Below are 9,829 nucleotides of genomic sequence, written 5' to 3' on the forward strand. Positions count from 1 at the left end.
AAGGGGAAAACTAGACTCCATACTTTCTTCTTTGTCTTATATTTCTTCTCTCTCAAACTCTTTGATATCTTCTTGGCTACTATAAGTGATGCTATTAGAAGTCGATGGCTGAGAATAGTCCTCACTTTCTTGGGATAGAGAGGCTTGTGTGATTTTATCATCATATTCTTCAACTCATGATTCTCCAGAATCACTCACCGTAGATTTCTTACAGTCAGGGACATCAAAGCCCTCTTCTTCTTGCATTGAGTCTTCTAGTTTGGCTTTCTCAGACATATTCCCTGTATCTTTTCCTTTATCTTCAGGAAGAAAATTTTCATGAAGGGCCCAACATCTGTTGCAATGAGGTGGAAGGGGAGGATTCATTTCATTACATGAAGTGCATTTCCAATAGTCAGCTAAGGAAATTTCAGGATCTTCTTCAAATGAATCTGTATCACTCGCCTGCCTGATACACAGTAACTCGATATACCTCATCATCTTCATCTGAGAGTTCTTGTCCTTCTTCACTAAGGCTATAATCTTCTGAATCAAGAGACTCAACTTCAAATTCTACACTGAATTGATCTGAAACTGAATCCTGATCCAACCAATCACCTGAATGTTCACTTACAACAGCATCCAGATCCAGATTTGATGGAGTTCCTGTCGATTCACTGTTACTGCTTCTTTCACATCGTATCACCCTTATTACACACATAGCAAGGCTTTCATCAGAGGAAAGGGAAATATTATCAGATCTGTGGCACTTTCTCTGTCGTTCACCAGGTAATGCATCTGAATTTTCTTCTGTCTCACTAACTGCTCTCCTTCTAGATGAGGTAGATGGTCGAGAAACCATATCTGAAGGTGAAGATTTCTCTTCATGTAGCTCCTGCACAAGGTCCTTTTGATTACTCCCACCTTCAAGGTGACACCTGTTTTCACCCACAGATGTGCCTGAATCTGATGGTTCTTGCTGACTGACTACTACCAAATTTCTGTAGATCATTGTACATATTTTCCTGTGCTCCTTCACAGAGAAGCTTGGCACTCCAAACAAATCCCCTAGAAGATCATTTGAACAATACACAATGTGTTGCTGTTTTTCGTCATATAATCATTTAGTCATGATATACTGGCCAAGATAAAATATAACCTCTATCCCAGAAAGATCAGTATACTGTACTCTGTATCTCTAGGTCAGAAGTTCTTAACCTGGAATCCATCCATGCCCAAAAAGTCTTCTTTCATAGTATAAGTGTCCTTCTGTACACCAACAGAATTCAACAACTTCAAAAGCAATGGCTTTGGTCTAACCAGGGTCTCTTGCTCCGAAGCTGGAATCTGTGTACCCTTATGTAATTATGTAATTACCCTTATGTAATTGGCAGAAAAGCATAATAGGTAGATATACATTAAATATTTTTCATCCTGGGATATTTAAGCTCCAATATCTCAGTTTCTCATGCAGTACCTTTCCTCCAATTAAAAGATCTGTCTGAGCAGACAATGTTTCCTGCCACTTGTCCACACATCATTTATGTGGAAAGGCATATGACAAATTTATATAATCAATAATCAAGAATATTTATATAATTATTCATTAGTTAGAATCTGAAGCCTCCATCAACTGCACTATCCATGCACACAAAATTCCACAGCATAATGTTTTTCTCTCTTCATTATTGCAGCCAGACAAAAACCCTGAAGTCCACTTCAAAGACAGAATGTGCTTAATTATAACTGATGGTTTCCCTTTGTTCCAAGCCTATGACTCCTGGACAGGAGCTCATAGTCTCACTCCCTTGATTTTCTTTGTTTTGATCTTGTTGTTGTTCAGTCACTAAGTCATGTCTGACTATTTGTGACCCCATGAATTGCCCCACGCCAGGCCTCCCTATCCCTCACCATCTCCCAGAGTTTGTCCAAGTTCATGTCCATTGAATCATTGATGCTATCCAACCATCTCATCCTCTGTCACCCTATTCTCCCTCTTAATTCCCACCAAGGTGCAGTGACGAAGACCGCATTATTTTTCACTCAGATTTCTCACCCTCCATGTTCTCTCTCATTAGCAGTGCAATTTCTTAAAAAATACAGGCCTAGAAAGTATGGGGGCCCACCCCTTGATTTAGAGCTTACTGCAAGGGATAAGGGAGAAGGCAATGGCATCCCGCTCCAGTACTCTTCCCTGGAAAATCCCATGGAATGAGGAGCCTGGTGGGCTGCAGTCCATGGGGTCGCGAAGAGTCGGACACGACTGAGCGACTTCACGTTCACTTTTCACTTTCATGCATTGGAGAAGGAAATGGCAACCCACTCCAGTGTTCTTGCCTGGAGAATCCCAGGGACGGGAGAGCCTGGTAGGCTGCCGTCTCTGGGGTCACACAAAGTTGGACACGACTGAAGCGACTTAGCAACAGCAGCAGCAAGGGATAAGAATACAAAACCAAAGTGGAGTCTAAGTGACTGATGATCAAGTAAAACAGCATATGCAACCAGATAAGAGGAGGTCCTTGGCATCACGTGCAGTGTTCTGTGGCTAGGAGACTTGGCGTAACCTTGACATTCCCCAAACTTCGGTGGATATAAGCCAGGCTCTAACTCTATTTTCATGTGGTTTTTGAGCCTGAGACTCACACTTACATATTGTATACAGCTGTGGCTGCTTGCAAAAGCAAATCTCTGTGATAATGATTTGTTTTGTTTTGGAAAGAAATACTATACTTGTATTCCTCAATAAACCTCTAGCCTTTCCTCTCTATGAAGCCAGCAGTTTTATTTGGTCTTCTGTTTCTAATGTATGTCTCTAATTTGGCTTTGATGTGAGGTAGATGACTTTTTCAAATGTTATTTTCCTTGAAGTCATCATTTGTTTGATCCCACTGTAAAGAAATAGCTCTATCTGTGCCTATATTAGGCTTCAAAATCTATTTGTGGGTCAGAAGCCCCAGTCTATCTGTTCTTAAGAACACAGGGAATTATGGGATAGCTATTACCAAAATATACCCCCTATGGCTATGAATGCCCTGAGTTAAATGAGAATATTTCTCAGGGTAATGGGTAGAAAACCGTGGCTTATCCATCCTTCTATGTCACTTTAAGAAACTTAACTGAGAGGCAGGGCTGAGTCACAGTTTTCTTTCAAATACAAAACTTATCAGTCTTAGGTTGTAGCTCTGCTTCTGTTATGTTCCAAGAATCCAAGAGAAGCCAACAAACACATATAACTGTTATATTGAAAACTGTAAGTTCCAATGAATAATGTTTTATAATATCCTTCTATTTTTCCTTTGGATAATGCAGCTTTTTTCCCTTTAAATCTATGCCAGCAAACTGGGTCTTATTGCTCAGGAGAAGAGAATGGCTATCCCTTAAAATAATCATGATAGCAATAATAATAGGAGTTAATGTTTATAAAGTACATATTATTTGCCTTGTATTGATCTATGTAGTTTGCAGTAGCTCTTTGAAACTATTTTTTTCCCTTACACTAAGGAGGAAAAAAATTTTATTCTATATAATGTTCATCTTTTTCACAGAGTGAAGAGCTGGCTGTAAATGTAGGAGGAAGGTCATACTCTCTGTTCACCTCAGGCCATAGGAAAAGCAACAGGTCTTTCACTCCAAGACTAGATCCCTAATCTGTACCTTTGCTGCTTCCCAATGGGCAAATTCTGTCACTGGTATGACTCAGAGGGGCTTCCCTGGTGGCTCAGTTGTAAAGAATCTGCCTGCTAATGCAGGAGATGCAGAAGATGCAAGTTTGATCTCTGGGTCAGGAAGATACCCTGGAGAAGGAAATGGCAACCCACTCCAGTATTCTTGCCTGGGAAATCCCATGGACAGAGGAGCCTGGCAGGCTACAGTCAATGGGGTCCCAAAGAGTTGAATATGACTGAACTACTTTACTTACTTTTACTTAGCAACTGAACAAGAGGCTCATTCAGAGAAATATATTTCTTTATTCAAAAAATAAATGTTATCTTAGGGGATTGCACAGTGCCAAAACATCTCATCAACTCAATGAAAATTTTCAACCTTCCTTCCCCCAGGGAAATTTTCCCCAAACCCCTGTGGGTAACACTCTGGAGAGAGGTGGACCTGCCCCTGCATGAGGGTAACCTATGTGCCCTGAAGCTGGGGATGAGGGCACTGTGAGCATGTACAGGATGGGCTGAGTATTAGCCACATCTCGAAGGAGCTCTCTCTTCTCTTAAGTGCCCCTGGACTGGGGTGAGCACTTAACCTCCTCTCCCATCCCTGAGGAAATGTAGGGAGAAAATGGCCATATTGAGATGAGCGGGTGGGACCTAGAGACTGCATCTCCTTGATAGCCCTATTTCCAGAGAGTTTTGATTAATGATCATACTCTCATCACTGAGTTGATGAGATGTTTTGGCACTGTGCAATCCCCTAAGATAATATTTATTTTTTGAATAAAGAAATATATTTCTATAATATGTCCTAGCCTCATATTAGAAGCTCTCAGGAGTCTCCTTCCAAATTTTAGTAAGTATATCTTTACTCTTCCTGTTTTATTGGCAGGGGTCAAGCAGAATATAATTTTAATAATACTAATTATGCAGATTTATATAAATATTTGAGCTATACATATCATAAAGTTATCTTTTTGTACCTTATATATCTGATACCTGTAACAAAAGAAGATCTTAGAACATAGACCAAATGCAAGTAGAGAGGAAAACAAGCATTTGAATCTTGTGCATGGGTGCGTGCTCAGTCATATTGAGGACAAACTGCTACTAGAGGCATTGGAATTCACATTCCCAGGTGTTAAAGATTTTACAACTCAAAAGTAATCTTGAGAAGGAACACAGCTTGAGACATCACGCTTACTGATTTCAAACTATATTACAAAGCTACAGTAATTAAAACAATATGACACTGGCATAAAAATGGACACATGGACTAATGAGACAGAATCAAGAGCCCAGAAAGAAAACCTTGCATACAGAGTCAACGAATATTTGACAAGGGAGCCAAGAATACTCATAGTCTCTTCAATAAATGATACCAGTAAAACTGAAAATTCACATGCAAAAGGAGGAAATTGGAACTCTGTCTTTATACAACTCATGAAAATTAACTCAAAATGGATTAAAGAATTAAATGTAAGACCAGAAACCATAAAAATTCTAGAAGTAAATAGAAGGGAAAACTCTTTGTCATTGGTCTTAGCAATGACACCAAAAATACATGCAGGAATAGCAAAAAAAAAAAAGGAGAATGGAGCTACAGCAAACTAAAGAGCTCCTCACACCAAGAGAAACCATCTGCAAAATAAACAGCAACCTATAGAATGGGAGAAAATATTTGCAAATCACATGTTTAATGAGAGGTTAATACCCACAATAGGTATTGATATTGATGCAACTCAATAGGAAGAAAACCCAAATAATCCAATTAAAGAATGGACAAATATTCTAATCTAGGGACAGAGAAGTTTTATTTGTTGCTCTGTTTTAAGAGGATGCAGAGTAGGAAGTAGTTTTTTAAGCTACACTTCACCTACACTTAAATAAAATTCATAATAATATAAACTAACGCATATTAGCTTATTATTATTAGATCCTTATTACTGCCCAAGCTCTGTTTTAAGCACTTTGAAGATACTAGCTCACTTAACTTTCATAATAGCACTATGAAGTGGTTTTTGTAGATGAGGAAAGTGAGGTACCAAGAGCTGAAGTCCAAGATCACAGACTAGGAAGTGGTAGGGCAAGGATTTGAACCAAGGAGTTGTGGGACCAAAGTCTATGCTTTTAATTTCTGCGCCACTTGTCATAACTTAATAGATATGCATCATAATTTCATATGTATGTTTCATCATCAAGTAAAATTTGGAAAACATTTTAAATTTAACTAATATTAATAATAATGATTTTTCTAATGTATGAAATCCATGTCTTCATATAGGAGATGGTTGTAGGAAATGTGCAGATAGTAGAACATATTCAAACATTACAGAGTGCCATATCAAGGGAGAAAAACATTCTTCCAAATTAAAAAGCTATAATTTGGGGGATTCTATGAGGAAATATAGACCCCAACTTCCCTTATAGGAACCACTCACCTTTGGATGTACCTGCAGGGTAGGGCCCCTTGGGCAGCCAGATCAAGCAAATTGGGTGTAGAGAAAAATGACCAATGCATGGCAAATTTCATATCCCTCTAAATTGTGAGTCTCCACGTTTGCCGTCTTCAAAAAGATTCCTGGATGAAGAAGAGAGAAGGATAGGAAAGGTCAGAGAGGTGATATTCAGCTAAGAATTTTGCCTCAACTGTAGAGAAATTTTCAATCAAAGTCAGGTGAACTGGTCTAGCCTGACCCACAGACAGGTTCCAGCTTGGGGATTTTTCCAGGTTTTTTGGGTGGCGGTTCAATATCTGTATGTTTAAATATCTGGGGCTTCCTTGGGGTTCATACAGTAAAGAATCTGCCTGCAATGTAGGAAATCTGGGTTTGATCCCTGGGTCAGGAAGATTCCCCTGGAGAAGGAAATGGCTACCCACTCCAGTATTCTTGCCTGGAAAATTCCATGGACAGAGGAGCCTGGTGGGCTACAGTCCATGGGGTCACAAAGGGTCAGACACAACTGAGAGACTAACACTTAAAAGACTTTCCCATTGATTTTTCTGCCAAAGATACCTAAATTCATTCAGAAAGCTTGGGTTTCCCATTTGTTGTATATATCCAGGCTCAGCCTTATATGCAGACCATATATACCGGAAGGTCAGTGCTTCTGTTCAGCACGTTAAAAATTCTAACACTTCCTTCCAGTGAGCATTTTGCCAAATCTTAACACAGAGGTACACTATAGTGAAGTAAAAGTTGCTCAGTCACGTCCACCTCTTTGCGACCCCATGGACTGTAGCCCTCCAGGGTTGTCTGTCCATGAAATTCTCCAGAATCGTGGAGTGATTTGCCATTCCCTTCTCTAGGGGATCTTCCTGACCCAGGGATTGAATCCAGGTCTCCCGCACTGCAGGCGGATTCTTTACCCTCTGAGCCACCAGGGAAGCCCAGAGACCTGACCATTTCCATAAACTTGCTTGAAAACCATGCAGTTAGTTCTTTCCCACCTCTGGCCTTGAGCTCTGTTCACGGCCCCTGATTTCTGGCTTTGCTTGTTGAATGAAGGACCTCTCAGTTCCCACCCAGGGTAAAGGACTCTGGAGACAAGGCCAGAGAAGCAGAAGAGTGTTAACATTTCATTGGTCAATGGTAACATCATGCTCTAAATATTTGACTCTGAGATTAGACTAATTGAAAACAGCCTCCCTTCAGCAAACACCACATAGCAAGATTATCTCTTATATCTGTAAAATTTTTCTCCAAGTACAATTGGGAGTGTGTCAGTATTTTCCCCAGTATAAGTATTCTATCCTGTTCATATGCCAGGGCAGTGTTAAGTAACTAACTGATGTATTCCTATTTTATGCTTCCCTAATGATCTTAATCTCTATTCGCTAGATATTTCAGAAATGTGTGCACAAGTATGAGCATGAATGTGTGTATTTGTTACACGTCTGTGTGTGCACATCTGTTGATGAGTCTATTAGCATACATGTTTCAACTTGGTTACAGAATCAAGAGTGGAATGTTGGTGGAACACTTTATTACTGTTCAAAACGATGTGTTATATCACTGCATAATCATTTTGGATTTCACAGAGAATCTTAGACTTGGAAGAAGTATGAAAGATCTTCTAGTTCAAATCTTACATTGTGTTTCATGTTACAAAATGAAAAGCAATTTTAAAACCCCCAAATCATAAGTTCATGATATCTTCTGAAACAAACCTGTATTTTTGCTAGTTCTTTGCTTTTGCTCTTTCAATTTTATTAAGCTTTTTAAACTCTTACCTGTATATATCATATTTTGCATGTCCTTATTTCCTCTGCTTTGACTCTTACTATATCTGATTACTATTCCTATTTTAAAGACATCATTCTTCTCATAGGCTTTTGTTTTCTTCTACATTGTCTATAGTCCATACAGTCACAAAGAATTGGACATGACTGAGCGACTGATCTGAATTGACATTGTCTATGTTCTCTTTCCCTTCAAAAAATGCTATACACCCCAGTGGATCTAAATCAGAAGAAAAAAGAAACATGGATTCTGATCCCTCTTATACCAACAGCTCCTTGGTAGAATGTTGACTGCGTTCATGACTGTTGGAGGGTATCATGAGATAATTCAGGTGCCATTTCTCTAGTGGATCCAGTAATGACCACATCACGCCCCCCAAAAGGCTTCACTGTCACAGGAGAGCATTTTACAAATGGAAGGTTAAATAACACTGTAGCTCTTTAGAACTTTGTCCCCAAACCCCAAAGAGAAATACTTGTAATCCACCTGAGCCATGTGGAGAACTCCTAAGTGGCTTCTTTAACTCCAAAGCCCAAACCCAAGTCTGTGGTTTCATCAGGTTGTAAGAAAAAGACTGTCGAATGAGCATAAACTAGGGCTGAGATGCATGGACCCTAAATGCAATCACAAGTGTCCTTAAGAGCAAGAGGTTTGACAGAAAAGAAGAAAGCAATGTGACCACTGAAGCAAGAGGCTACTGCCGGCATTGAAGATGGAGCGAAGCTAGGAGCCAAGCAATGCAGGGAACGCAGCTCTTGCATGCTGGTCAAGGTTTCCCCAGGGGAGACTCCAGAGGCAGTGTGGCCCTCCTAACACCTTAACGTCAGCCAGGGGAACTGATTTCAGACTTGTGACCTCCAGACTTTTAAGAGAATAAATGTATATTCTTTTAACTTTTCAAGTTTGTTACAGCAGCAATAGGAAACTGATACTCCATGTGACCAAATTCTAGCCAAAGTAATAAGAGTAGATTGGGTATAATATCTGCCCACGTGTTCTCCTCTAAGTTCATTATAACTGAATGGAGAACAGCAAGGCAATCATAAGCTCCATGTTGATGGTGTCAGATCTTCCTGCACCTTTGAAAAAACATGTGTAGAAGAATAAACTCTGCTGATCTGGGACTGCTCAGCAAGAAATAAGCTTCCATTGTGTGTAAGCTGTGACTCCTTTTGGGGGTTGAGTTTGAGAAATCAAATATTTCCTGCCATATCAGTAAATGATAAGGATGTCACAGACACAGAGCCACCATGAATGATGAGTGGGTGAGCCTGGGGGGATCTCGGGAAGGAAAGAGTACCTGCCATCTAGCAGTCATTAGACTGCAGCCACTGCCTAGCATGAGCCCCGAGGAAACTCAGGATGTGAACACGCAGGATACGGGCCCCAGACAGCTGAGGTGCATATCAAAAGAATGATTTCAGTGAGCCCAGACTTTTGCATCTTCCTATACATAGAAAAGCACTAAATTTCTTAACTTGAGGTATCTGGTTTCTTTAATTAACAGTAATCTTTTGCTCCTACCTGCCCTTTGTTGCAAAACTCCCATATGTTCTAGCTTCTCCACTCACCTGCTCATGGCAGTTTCTCAGAGCTATCTGAAATCCTGTCTCCCAGGCTGCAGGCTCATTTTGCCCCAAATAAAACTTAACTTTCAAGTTGTGCAAACTTTTTAAATATTTCATTACAGTGGCTGGTGTCATCCTAATTAGGGCAGCTGGCACATGGTTGCTTTTACCCTCAACATCATTCGTCAGTAGATTTATTCTCTTCCTTCCTGGGCAAAGTCAATTACAGTCCTTGCAGGATGAAACTCTTGTAATGTCTGATCATATCAGGTGTGCATACAAAATTACGCTTTCTGTTCTTCTCACCTTTACTGGCACCACTTCTGAGAAAATACACACAGAGGGGACTGATAGTCTGAAACAGCAGTAGGGCACCCTG

At 40.1% G+C, this 9,829-nt stretch overlaps 1 pseudogene; it reads right to left on the reverse strand.

Moving 5' to 3' along the window:
• Window positions 1–257: 257 nt before the first annotated feature.
• On the reverse strand, window positions 258–9,629 carry LOC145518957 (E3 ubiquitin-protein ligase Mdm2-like; annotated as a pseudogene).
• Between the last annotated feature and the right edge of the window lie 200 nt (window positions 9,630–9,829).

This window comes from Giraffa tippelskirchi, chromosome 8, assembly GCF_054371585.1.
Source record: "Giraffa tippelskirchi isolate mGirTip1 chromosome 8, T2T-mGirTip1v1.2.pri, whole genome shotgun sequence".
Lineage (NCBI taxonomy): Eukaryota > Metazoa > Chordata > Mammalia > Artiodactyla > Giraffidae > Giraffa > Giraffa tippelskirchi.